This window comes from Lissotriton helveticus, chromosome 7, assembly GCF_964261635.1.
Source record: "Lissotriton helveticus chromosome 7, aLisHel1.1, whole genome shotgun sequence".
NCBI lineage: Eukaryota > Metazoa > Chordata > Amphibia > Caudata > Salamandridae > Lissotriton > Lissotriton helveticus.
In genome coordinates, this window is record NC_136068.1 from 1925480394 (window position 1) to 1925494781 (window position 14388).

General features: G+C 44.2%; 1 protein-coding gene across 1 annotated transcript in view; it reads right to left on the bottom strand.

The window, feature by feature from the left end:
- LOC144770905 (sulfotransferase 6B1-like) overlaps window positions 1-14388 on the bottom strand; it is a 357544-nt gene that overhangs the window by 241070 nt on the left and 102086 nt on the right. The window lies entirely within an intron of this gene.

The following is a 14388-nucleotide window of genomic DNA, read 5'->3' on the forward strand; positions in this document are numbered from 1 at the left end:
GGGTACCCTTGGAGCATCCCATCTAGGGTGATGGCTTGGATTAACCAGCTCAGTGTCAACACATGATATATCACGCAATCCAGCTGATTTTGGAAGTCAGATAAATAAATAAAGCTTGTATCAAATGACATCACCCCATGTAACAGGCAGGCCAGCCAGCACCTTCGCTGCCTGCTGATGGTAAATATATCCAGAGGGAAAAGTGTTCCGTAAATTCTTGCATATGAATGGTCTGTGTCGCAGTTGATGATACTTGCGGAAACCCAAATCCCGGCTCCTGAGTTCAGATACAGTGGCTAATCACCCTGGATCACGCTTGCACTGCCGTAAACAGTGGGGAAATAGATGTCCTGTAAGGCTCTGAACTTGCCTTTTATTGGGCCGTCTAAGACCAGTTACTGTGGAGATAGGGGCTCTGAACAGTGGGAATTGTAGCTCCAGGATGCACCCGCCACTGTGGCGATGCATCCTAATTGCCCCCACGGGACCCCCGCCCTTATGGCGGGTGGTCCCCTTTCCCGATAGTATGGCGGGTCCGCCCGCCATCCTAATGACCCCCTAAGTTTGTACAAAAACGAACGTGTACTTGTGTAAAGTAACTGTGCTCATGTAAAGTGTTCTAATAATACATTCAGGTGGTGTTTGCACTCCATAAACATGCATAAAAAAAAACGGGAGACAGAGTGAGTGATGAGGTTTATAAAATACTCGAAGAGTGTATTTCTTTAAAAAGTGGAAACTTCGATATAAATAAGGCATGTTATGGCATTTGTTCAAAGTGATATTTTTCTTTAAAAAAAGTGCGAAGAGCCCTTGCAGTCGAAGGTTCAGGACAGGAGGAGAGGGCGTTAAGGCCAGAGGTGCCGACTATGGAGCTGGGAAACCTGGTTCAGGTTTTGTACAACAACCTGTGATCTTGGGCTAATCGATTAATCTCCCTATCCCTTCAAAACCGAACGTGTCCTTATGTACAGTAACTGCTGCTTACGTAAGGAGCTCTTTCGGTATCGGCACAACATCCTGTGATTTTAGTCAAATCACTTAATTGCCCTGTTCCTTCAAAAACGAATGCATCCTTGCGTAAAATGTCTGGCCCTCAAGTAACATGCTTTAATAATACATTTGGGTGGTGTTAGAGCTCTTTAAAACTGCATTAAAAAAACAGAGAGACAGAGGATGGAGTGAGTGAACTGAAAACGCGAGCATTGTGTGGAATGCTTCAAGACAAAGAAACAAAGTTGTTCCCAAAATGCGGTCAGTGGATGTTTTCAAGTACTTAGTCCCTGCTCTCGGGGGAGGGTCAAACACAGGAGAGGTATGACACATTCATGCCATATACAAATGGGGATGGACGTGGCTTCAGCGCCAATGAAGATGGCTGCCCTCGCGTGGAGCTCTGTGGTGGAGTGAGAGGACGGGTTGTCTCCTGGCAGTATTTCCCGTTGTCTGGACCCCACAACCGCACACAAACGACTATGAAGTCCAGCTGTACGCTTTGAGCCATCTGCCAGGGTCCTGGGTGAGCACTGTAGTGTCCTAGCATGGACACGTTCTAGTGTTCAGCAGTGATGTACTATACTTTACACCCACCCAACACAGACGTCATGGTGTCACATGACGTTGCCAATAAAAGAGGCCGAGCGCACGTGCTCGTGGCCATTCTTACCACCCTTTTACTGAGTGTCCGTGTCACGTCTTTACCAAAGCATGAGGGCCTAGGGCCCCATCTTTACAAGCACTACCTGCCATTTTTCTTTCCTGTTCGGCCGCACATAATTACTTGCAGCCTCCATTTTGTTTTTGAATTTTTGCCACCCAGACTTTCTCCTCATGACGCTCGAGTGCCTACAGTGTTTCTTTCATTATTTTATGCCCCACATGCTTTCTGGTGAATATTGACATCAAACACTATTTTTCCAGGATGTAATTTTTATTTCTTTTGCTCCTCATATGTTGCATAAAGCGCACGTCATCTTTTGGAAGGTTCCTGTCACAGAGGTATTTTCTTGAACTCCTGACTTCTCTAGGCAGTATCGACTACTACATTTATTTTATTTTGCGTAAGGAACTCCTGCTTGGTTTATATTTTATGGCAAAAGTGTGCTCTATCCGTGGTAGTGTTGAAGCCTTTGACTGTACTCCAATAGAGGATTATTACCCTTTCAGCATTTTACAGGAGACTATGGAAGACTTTTATTCTGGTCATTCTGCCACTGGTGGTGCGACACCCACTATGCCTCGCAATGCTTCTGAACAGTCATCTAAAATACCTTCTGCCTCATCGTCTGTCTGAGGTAAATGTGTGAAGAAGGACCCACCTTCTCCTTCCAACTCTTGGACATCAATATCTATGGAACTGCTTCTTGAGGAAATACATGCTCTCAAACCTTACATGGAGTAAACAAATACTCATCTCCAAAGTCTTGAGAACAAATGGTCACACATGGAACAAAAGGTTACTCACTTGGAACAGCAAGTTGACTCTATTCAAGCTGTTACCAACCAACTTCCTGTCTCGCATTTGGAGATTTCACACCTTAAACAGCAAATTGAAAATTTGGAAAACCGTAATAGGCGTAATAACGTGCGCAATTATGGCCTTGCAGAGGGTCTTGAAGGTGTGGATTCTCTTTCCTTTTTTCAATCCTTTTCTTCTGAATCTTCTGGGCCTTCCTGAGTCTCCAAAATTGAATATTCAAAGAGTTCATTGCGTGGGACAAACCTAAGATCATCATCTTCTTCAACCAAACCAAGAGGCGTTATTTTATATTTTTGGGAGTACACTGATTTGCTTAAGGTCCAACAAGCTGCCAGAGATAAAGGAAAAATTTCCTGGCAAGGATCCAATCTTTTCTTCGCTCAGGACTATGCCAAAGCGGCAGCAGACCGGCGGAAAAAAAATTGGACATGAGACCTGCTGTTCGCAATTTGAATGCTAGATATAGTTGATTCCATCCTTGCCTTATGAAAGTGACCTGTACTGCCTATGAAGATCCGGCTCGCCTACAACATTTCTTGGATACCGGCAAAGAAGAAAACATGGAGATTCCTCGTTCATCAATGATTTGATTGTTTTCTTGTTGTTTGTTTGAGTCTATATTTCATTGATATTGATATTTTTTATTGTCGTTTGTTGTACTTCTTATAACCAATTTATTTTCTACTGTCAGGTGCGGTTTATCGTGGTCTTCTACGATGTGGTCCCCTTTTCCCGCCTGGATTATGTCTCCCTTTCCTGTCTTCTTCCTGGAGTTTCCGTGCCGTCTTCCTTATGTGGCTCCACCACCCCCATATTCATTATATGTTTGTGGTATGTCTTTTTGTTTTTCTATCATTTTCACTTTGTACTGTCCTTTTCCAGCATATCTCTTCTATCCTATTTTCCTTACTTGTTTTGTTTTTTTATCTTTTCACACATACTCAAATTTTTTCTTCACATCCCTTTTTCCCTTTCTAATTCTCTTACTGGCCTTCCTCTTTCCTCTCCATTATTGCTAATTTTTTGATTTGCTCTAATAATCTTTCCTACTCATATCTTTCTTATCTATGCATACTGATATTCTTCTGGGTTCTTATTGGCAAAACTTACTCATGTTGTATTATTATAGTTTGCTACTTGCAGTTTTTTCATATCAAGCTTTCTTGAATGTTTTGCATATTTAGATGTGGTTAAAAGTCATATCCTGCAATGTTAAAGGTCTGGGATCTCCCATAAAACATCAATGGGTTTTATCGCATATTGTTGGGTTAAAAGGTAATATAGTTTATTTGCAAGCAATTCATGTAGCAAGTAAAGAGATAACCAAACTTCAACGCCAATGGGTGGGACACATTTATGCATCTCCAGGTTCAGGGAAACGAATGGAGTAGCTATCCTTTGCCATAAACGTTTAGATATTCAACTTGTACATCAGGATGCAGATTCTGAAGGTAGATGGGTTTCAGTTTCGTTACTAGTTAATACAATTCCTTTGACCATTTTTAATTTATATGCACCTACTTATACTGATAAGCTCTTTTGCCGCAAGATTTTTTCTAAATTGGTGACATAATGATGAATATTTAATACCTGGTGGAGATTGTTGATGTTTTTATAGACACTCTAACTCTCAATTTACCCCCTCCTTCATGCATACTCAATTCACATCTACTATAACTCAAAGATTCCTTGTTGATGCTTGGAGATTATGTCACCCCACTCTCCAAGAATATACTTATTTCTCACCGGTTCATTCCTCGCAATCTCGTATAGACTATTTATTTATTTCTAAGGCCCTTACCCAACATATTTTCTATTCTGACACAGGATCTATATTAATTTCTGATCATGCCCCTGTCTCCTTAGATTTAGACCTACTTCTTCCCATTGATCCTAATTTCCACCCGCTTTTCAGAAATTTGCAAACACTTTCTTTATAGAAAATTAATCTTCCCATTCCTCTCATCAACTTATTTGGGACACTTTTAAAACTGTTTCTAGGGACTTCATTATTTTGTTTCTAGCTCAGAAACGGAGAGCATCCTCTCAAAACATACAATTGCTTAATTCACGTATTAAGCAATTGGAGCATTCCTATTATTCTACAAAGGCTCAATCTGATTTGAATGAACTTATCAAAGCCAAATTTGCTTTTAAAAAACTTTCAACTGAATCCACTAACTTATATTTACTTAGAGCTAGTGCTAAATATTATAGTGCACAAAATAAAGCTGCGAATCTTTGTGTACATTATCTCGAGATTAAAAAAGAATGCCCTAAAATTGAATCCATTTTAACTTTAGCTAATACTACAGTTCATAAGAATGAGGATATTCTTTTGGAATTTACAAAATTTTATCAAAACCTCTATACTCCTGAATCTCCTTCTCAACAGACTGATATTGTGCAATATTTATCCTCTATTCCTCCACCTTCTTCTCTTAATGTAGATTTTTCTTCCTTAGAAGATGATATTCAAATTAATGACATTCTTACTGCTATTCAATCTATTAAAAAAGGGAAAGCCCTGGACCTGATGGTTTTACCATTGAATTCTGCACACATGTTTCCCAGCTCCTCCTTCCCAAATTAAATCAATTATTTGTATATTTGATCTCTACTCAGAAATCGGAAGGTTCTTTCAGGAAGCTTTGATTTGTCTTCTCCCTAAAGAAAACAAAGACCACACATTGTGTAAAAACTACAGACCCATTTCTTTAAATAATCTTGATTATAAAATATTTGTGAAATCTTTGCCCTTCGTTTGGGTTGGTTATTGGCCCAATTGATTGGAAAAGAACAATGTGGTTTCATTAAGGGATGACACGTATCTGATAATACTAGACTGTTTTTCAATGTCCTAAGTAAATCTAAATCATATAAAAAATTATTAGCAGCAATTTCACTAGACGCCGAAAAAGCATTCAATAAAGTCAGTTGGTCTTTCATTTTCTCAACACTTGCTTGGTTTGGTTTTGGCCCAAAATCTATCAATTATGTCTCTTTAATTTATTCTTCTCCTAGGTCCTTTATTGTAGCTAGCAGTCTTGTATCCCCTTCTTTTCCTCTTCATCGAGTTCGACAAGGTTGCCCATTATCTCCACTTTTATTTATCCTTGCCCTAGAACCTTTTTTAATAAAAATTCGATCGAACACAAACATTACAGGTTTCTCATATGAAATCTATCATTTAAAACTCTCAGTATATGCAGATGATATTTGATCAATTATTTCAAATCCGCAAACCTCCTTGCAGCATTTTTATGAGAGGTGACTGATTTTGCTCTTGTTTCAGGTTATAAACTCAATGCCGACAAATGCGAAATCCTTCCACTAAACAAGCTCTGTTTTCATGCCGATTTTTTATCTTCTTCTTTTCATTGGAATCCAGTTAAAATTAAGTATCTTGGACTATGGTTCATTCCCTCTATTAAAGATACGGTGGCTTGAAATCTAAATGAATTAAAACCAACATTAACTACTTCCACGTCGCGTTGGCACCCCTTATTTTTATCCTGGTGGGATAGATTAGATTCTGTAAAAATGATACGTGTTCCGGTAATATTGTTCTATCTATCCAACATTTCGATTAATAGCCCTAAGTCTTTCTATAAAAATATATATAGTATTCTTTCAAAATGTTTATGCCATAACAAAAAGGCTAGGATGTCTCTCTGTAAACTTAACAAACCTAAATACATGGGTGGTGTTCATTTTCCGTAATTTTATTCCTATCACACTTCATTTTTTCTTAAAAATCCTCTTTTTTAGTATGTAATAGTGGAACAGATTCTAACCTTTACCCTTTATGGGTAGATATTGAAAAATTATTTTTTCATCCTTTTTCCTTCGAAGAATTGATTTCTTTTTCCCATAGTCCCTTATCACTATCTCTTCCTATCCTTAAAAATGCTCGTAAAATCTTCCAACCACTCTTCTCATCTGTTCTACATGAACGTACTCAATATTTAAATTCTTCAATTTGGTATAATAAACATATTAAACTTACCAACAGGTCTATTTTCTGGAAAGATTGATTAACTTACGGCCTAAAATGGACTCATCAACTTTTTCAAGATGGTGTTTGTATACCCTTTTCAGTATTACAGTCCCCTTTTTCTCTTCCCTCTTCATATCATTCCAAATATAAATCTTTGACTGCAGCTCCTCAAGACTCTTATAATACTTTAGTCTCTTCTTATACCCTTACCTCCTCACCTTCTATTACAAAATCATTTTTATGTAGACTGCTTTTTTCTAGGGTAAAACATGGCGGCCGCTGGTTAAGGCGGTGCGCGCGTCTGATAACGGATGTCTCCCCAGTCCCAAAAATGATGGCATAACGACCAATTTCGTAGCCGTTCCTTACCGGCTACCGACGTAGAGAGTCTCCCGGTGGTCCTGTGGTGAGGGGGAAGTGAGAGCTGAGTGGTTTAGAGCTCTCCCTCGTTTGCGCCGGCGGCTCATGGTGTGGCGCTGGCTCAATGTGTGTGAGCCTGGCACCGCCCCCCACCCTTCTCCCACGGTGGAAAGAAGCAGCCGTGGAGGTTCGGCGCGGCCGCAGTGCGGCAGCCCGCGGTCTCCTAAGAGGCCGCCAACGGAAAGCTGATGAGACAAAGGCAACAACACACCCTTTTTTCGACAGTGTCCACGGGGGAAGCGGTGCTAGCGACATAGCGTCGGAGGTCTGTGGCTCTCCTCCAGAAACCTCGGCATCTGACAGTAAGGAGTGGGAACGGGGAGGAGGAGGAGGAGGGAGAGGCTCGAAGCCTACAAACTACACTACCAGCACGCCTGGCAAAAGAGCTAAAGGCAGGAGAAGGGGAAAGGGGTCAAAGAGTAATTCCACTGCGGATAAATTCGGGAGAGGTAAGAAAGTATCCCCAAATGGTGCACGAGACCTCAATCCAGTGAAAGACTGCAGAGTGGGAGCGGAGGGGGCAGGGGGGGCAGTCGAACCTGCAGTGGAGGAAGACCCTGAAATAACCACTGCTGGGGCTATTCAAGAGGACATTATTAGAGAGGGGGCTACTCACCCTATACCCAGTAGCAGTTCCAGATTAAATACCCAGGCTGGGGGCAAAAGAAGAACAAAGGGGACATTAAAGAGTGCAACACGAATTACACCATCACTGCGCTCCTTTTTTAAGGTTCTTTCCCAAGTCCTTGACATCCAACAAATTGCAGGGTTTGCTAGTGGGCCTGGTGAATAAATTATGAGTAATGCCAAAACAGCCCAGGTGAGCTAATCATCCGGACCTGAGATTACGGTACAGGCCACTAAGTCAATGCCAACAGAAGATCACAGGGGTCCCGACCTGATTACGGATGATGCAGTGATAACATCCGGAGTTTCAACTATGGGAGGAACCAGTGGGGATGGCCGCTTGGAGGTACTCCTGTCAACAATGAGGGAGGAGATCAAGAGTGGATTTGCGGAATCTAAAAGTAATCAAAACGAGATCAGAGCAGTGTGTGAGACACTCAAAAAGAAAGTGGATGGCCTCTATGAGAGGACAGAAAGCTTGGAAGGAACGATGGGGGAACTAAAAGCCAGCCTGGAGTCCACAGAGATTAAGATTCAGTGCCTCCGGAGAGATGGGGATGCAATGAAGGGAAGGGTCGAGTCCCTTGAGAATTACTCTAGGAGAAACAATCTTAGACTCCTGAAGGTCCCTGAGGGGAAGGAGGGAGGTGATATTAAGGCCTATGTAGTGTCTCTATTAAAAAATGCCCTCAACTTAGATGAGACAACAGAAGACCTAGAAAAGGATATCCAGATGATACATAGAGACCCTTTTCGCCTCAACCCCGGGAGAGTGAAACCAAGGAAAATCCTAGTGAATTTCCTGACATATAGTATAAAAGAAAGAATTCTGAATCTTGCACTAAAGACAAAATCATTAAAGGCACAAGATTTTTCCTTTGAAGTTCGATCTGACCTGTCAAAAACCACCTTAGACAGGCAGTGGGAACTTGGCCAAAAAATTGAGAAGTTTAGGGCCATGGGGGCTACTGTACAGATGAGGTTTCCTGCATTCCTGAGGGTGATGTATAACAATAAGATGCATAACATCCGCTCCCCCCTTGAAGCAGATGAATTATTAGCCTCCATTAGTGATCACACACAAGGAAGACACTAAGGTCTTTCTTTTTACTTTCAGCGCAACCCCCCCAGGTAGATAGTCTTCCATGTATTCTATTTTTCACCCCACACATGTAACTCCAATTAGTGGGAAATCACTAAAAATAACAAAAGGTAACATAGGACAAAAAATAGGGGAAAAAAACAAAAAATAAAATTAATCAAAGACTAATTAAAATGGCACAAAAGTGGAAAATATAAAAAGTTAACAATAAAATAATAAAAAAAACTAAAAAAACTTTAGTACTAAAGTCATGTCACAATGGGGGGGAATGGGATGCTCCGCCCGGTAGTATACATCCATACCTTATGAATCAATCAAGTCTTTTCGGCCTTGAATGAATCTATATAGCCGGTCATTATTATTATCACTTCTGCGTTAGAGGGCAGGGCAGGGGGAGAAGGTCTGTTTGAAGATGCAAATCTGGCTATTCATCTAGCCAGAGTAAGTAAGGGTGGGTTTTCCAAGGGAGGGGTGGGGGTAAATATGTCCTCGTAAGCCAGTCCTTGTCCCATTTGTTTTAAATCACTACCTTTTTAACGCGGTGCATTTGAGCCTCTATGAGATGGTGGTCCGTTAGGTCCTACAGGCGAATTGGAGAGTTGGGGTAGGAAAGAGCCATGATTGGGTTGCAATTTATAACCTGGAATGTCAATGGCCTGCGTGTGAGGGGTAGGAGACATAGAATCCTATAATATCTGAGAGACTCCCCCGCACAGGTCATTGTCATTCAGGAGACTCACCTACTCAAACATGAGGTGAACGATATGCTGAAAAGCCTTAAGTGGGTAGACAAGTTTTTATGTACAGACCACAACACAAATATACGTGAGATCCTCATTATTTTTTAAAAAACAGGCTAAAGCTCAGATCATAGAGTTCCAGGAGGATCTCAGTGGGAGATGGCTCATTTCCAAAGTACGGCTAGATGGCATGCCATTCACCTTGGTGGGCTACTATGGCCCCAACCTCGATGAACCTTCACACCTGAACAGAATTCAGAGTTATCTGATCTCTTCCCAAGACCCGGTGATATGGGTAGGAGATTTTAATCTCGTTCAAAATCCCACCTTAGATAAATCCCCCAATTCCAGAGCATTGACACACTCCAAATCCAGACAAACCCTTACATCAATTATGACAACTTTGGGACTTGCGGACGTATGGAGGGAGAGAGCGGGTAACACTCTGGGGGTTTCCTTTCAAAACCTCAAATATAATCATGAATCGAGAATTGATTACGCTCTTTTTAGTTACATCCTCAAAGATGCTCTGAAGGATCTGGTTTATCTTCCCTCCCACTTCCGCCATCCTCTTTACTTTAACTCTTTCCCAGCAGATCAGACATACTCCCTGGTCCTTTGACCGGACGATTTTGCTAGAGGATGAAGAAATAAGCTTCTTTATCACGGAGTCCACCTCATTCTTGGAAATCAATCTAAACTCTGCTACTATTGTGACGGTATGGGAAGCACTCAAAGCGTATCTAAGAGGGTGTATTACCAACCGAGCCTCTTACAGAGGGCAGATATATAGAGACGCAATCACAAAAATAGAGCAGGAACTAGCACTTATAGATCAGAAGAGTGGATCCACCATCCGATCTATAACCGACCAAGAGAGGCGGGAGGAGTTAAAGAAAAATTTGGAAAATCTACTTCAAAGAAGGGTGGCTAGGAGGTGGGAGGCTAGCAAGCTCCAACACTTTGAATATGGAGAGGCTGCAGGCAAGGTTTTGGCCTGGAAAATTAAATCAGACCAAGCCAAAAAATACATCAGGGAAATAAGAGTGGGGGGAAGCCACTGCTAGGATCTCCAACCTAGGAATTGGAAGTGCCTTTCAGGAATTCTTCCGGAACATCTATAAGGAGGAGATCATGGAAGATGTGAAGGCCCGGGAGGCATGGTTGAATAAGATCGAAATGCCTTCTCTTTCCCTAGTACAAAGTGATCGCCTGGACAAAGAAATATCAGAGGCAGAAGTCCGTAATGCTATTAACCGATTGGAGTGGGGGAAGGTGGCCGAACCAGATGGTCCTCCAGGGGAGTTGTACCGTGTCTTGGGTCCCGCTATCATTCCAACATTGACGGCCCTCTTCAATGATATCTTTAGGGAAGGCGTAGTACCTCCTGAGTCATGGAGGGAGGCAATGATAGTTCTGATTCCCAAACCAGGAAAGGACCCGACAAACTGTGGGTCGTATAGGCCGATCTCGCTCCTAAATGACGATTATAAAATCTTTGCAGCCATTCTATCAGCACGGCTTGGGAGCGAGATCGGCTCAATAATACACGATGATCAGAAGGGATTTATAAGGGGGCGCCAGATGGCAGACTTTACGATCTGATCGGCGCAATCGACATCGCCTCAACCTTCTCTCTACCCCTGGGCATTTTGACCTTGGAAGCCACTAAAGCGTTTGACAGGGTCAACTGGCCCTACTTGACTGCTGTAATGAAAAAGTTTTGGTTTGGGGAAAGGTTTTTACGAGTCATCAGCCTGTTATATAGGGACCCTAAGGCCAGTCTTATGATCAATGGTACCTGCACTGAGCCCTTCCAAATTATGAGGGGTATTAGGCAGAGTTCCCCGCTCTCCCCTCTCCTCTTCAATTTATATTTAGAACCCTTTGTGCAAGTTCTCAGAGAGGAGCCTAGTATCTTCCCCTTCGAATTTGGAGGGTGGGTGAAGCGGGTAGGACTCTACCCCGATGATATCCTCATTTACACAAAAAATCCGGTTGAAGCTTTTCCCACAGTTGTAAAAAGGGCTGAGGAATTCGGGCGGATCTCCGGATATGAAATCAACGTGGGAAAGACTGAGATCATGACCTGGAACCTAGATAACTCACAGCTTACAGTGACCCCTTCGATGCGATACCTGGGTATAAGGATCACTCAGGATATTAGCAAGTTAGCTCAGATCAACTTGGATCGGGTTTTCCGAGAATGCAGGGCACTATTAAAATCTTGGTCCTTTCTCCCTTTGACCATTCTTGGGAGGATAAGCCTGGTAAAAATGTCTATCCTCCCCAAATTTACATTTATATTCAACTCTATCCCCTTAGCCTTCGATAAAAAACAGCTTCAAAAGTGTCAGCAGGAAATGTACTCCTTCATTTGGAGATACAAAGCAACCAGACTGGCATGGAAGAAATTAAGGAGGAGGAGGGAAAAGGGAGGGTTGCCACTGCCAGACTTACAGTACTATGCATGGGCATTCCAACTAACCCATTCAAGGATGCTGTTAAAAACTCCATCAAATTCCTCAAACGGAAAAATGTTTAAAGCCATGCTAGTTGGGGCAAACTTGCCACTAGATGGATTTCTATTTAAGTTTGGCGATCAGAGATTCTTTAAAAAAGTGAGATTAAAGATTTTACAATCATTGGCGAAGGATTGGGTGCAAATAAAAACAATAATAGGGTTGGCCTATTTTTCAAACTTTGCCCTGATTTGGGATTCCCCGGGGCTTTCCCCATGCTTGAAAGACAATCTAGCAGCCCCGGTTAAGGAGGCTGGGATCCTAAGATAGGGAGAACTATTAGCAGGAGGAACGTTGGTGGAATGGGAAGAATTGTACGAGAGGGTTGGCCCTGCTTTAACGAGATTCAAATATATGCAACTTGCTAGTTGGTCCCGGGAGCTGTTTAGGAAAAAGGTTCAAGCAGGGAAGAACTGCTTCCTGGAAAAACAATTGGTAGAGAAGCAAGGGGGGAGTAGGGTGGTGGCATTCTGGTACTGGTCAATTCTGGAGGAGGTAGATGGGGACTTCTCTCTTCCTGAGGAGTTGTGGGGTTCGGACATGGGTGTTCAAGGCGACTTATGGATTAGATCTTTCACTCTCCTGTATAAAGCTGTTAAGCCAGCATGGTTGAGGCGAAATCACCTGTACACAGTACATCGAGCTTATCTTTCCCCTTTAATGCTTTCCAAATTCTAGCCAGGAAAGTGCTGTAACGAGTGCCTCCTCCCCGCAGCCTCCGATATCCATATGTTCTTGGAATGCCCGCACTTAACCGCTTTCTGGGATGAAGTAAAGGTCACCCTGGACTCAATTCTTAACCCCTTCGATGCTCATGACAAGCTCAGCTCGTCATGCAGTACACTGCTCGTGTGCTCATGACGAGCTGAGCTGGTCATGAACAATGTGAATCAAGAGTTTGCAGCACAGCAGGAAAATCTCCCTAGCAGCCAAGGTGTTAAAACATCAATACCCATCACTCTGCCTCTTATAATATTTGGGTTGGATGACAATCTTACGGGGCCAGCAGGAACTTTCCTATTTTACGCAATCCTAGACCGGTAGACATCCGGCGGGGCGTCTTGGATTGTAGTTTCCCAGCCTTCTTTGACCAGGCTGAGGGGACCTCGGACAGGGTGTCCGTACAAGAGTTCGAAGGGGCTGAACCCCAGGGACTTCTGCGGTACCTCCCGATAGGCGAACAAGAGGCAGGGCAGCAGGACGTCCCACTTGCGGCGGAGGGGCTCTTCTAGGCCCTGGATCATCCCCTTGAGTGTTCGGTTAAACCGCTCCACAAGTCCATTTCCTTGGGGGTGATACGGGGTGGTGAACTTATATGTGACCCCGCACTGTTGCCACAGGGACCGCATATACTTCGATATAAAGTTTGTGCCCGATCACTCACGACCTCTCGGGGGAATCCTACTCTGGAGAAGATCCCCATCAGGGCTCGGCCCACCACGGGAGCCGTGATGGTTCTGAGGGGGAGGGCCTCAGGATAGCGGGTGGCGTGGTCCACCAGGACAAGGATGAAGCGATGCCCTTGCGAGGTTTGGGGGTCCAGGGGCCCCACAATGTCGATCCCCACTCGCTCGAAGGGGGTGGTCACTACTGGAAAAGGTTGGAGCGGGGCCTTCACCTTCCCCCCGCTCTTTCCGCTGGCTTGGCATGTCGGGCAGGTGCGGCAGTGGTTATGCACATCGTTGCACATTTTCGGCCAATAAAAATGGGTCACCAGGCGGCTGTAAGTTTTGTCCTGCCCCAGGTGCCCGGCGAGGGGCACGTCGTGTGCTAGGTTCAAAAGGAAGTCTCTGAATCGTAGGGGGACCACTAACACTCGGCTGGCCCCTAGCTCGGCAATTTTCTGTTCACTGTATAGGAGGCCGTGGTCCCAGTAGACCCAGTGGGACCCTGAGGTGTCCCCGGTAGCTTGGGCGGTGGCTTGTTGTCGGGTCCCTTCGAGGGAAGGGCAGGTCTTCTGCTCCTGCCGGAACTGTTCTCGGGTGGGGCCACCCTCTTGGCACCATTGGGCTAGTTCAGGTATGTCGCTGAGCTCGTGGCTGCTTTCGTGGTCGGGCTCCGATGGCCTGGGCTCGGAGTCGGCCTCTTCATTGTCGGCGGGTGGTGGTGGCCACTCCGGCTCTTCGGTCGGGGCGGCCTCGGTCGCCGCCGAGGCTCGGGCTGTCATGGATCGGGTCGTCGCGCAGACCCACTCTGGTAGTCCCATCATTCCTAGATGCTCTCTCCGTTCGACTTGGGCCCAGGGAGAGCTCTCGAGGTTGTTTCCGAGGAGGCAGTCTACGGGGGCGTAGTCCCGGACGGTCACCTTGAGAGTACCCGACACTCCCCCCCCATTCGAAGGGGATTCTGGCCATCTGACACAGAGTCTCGGAGTTGTCGGCGGTCCTCACAGGGCACCGCACGTTCGGTATGATCTGTTCGGGGGTCACCAAGTGGCAGCGGACGGCCGTCACACTGGCCCCCGTGTCTCGGAGGGCTTCGGTCCGTCATCCATTGAT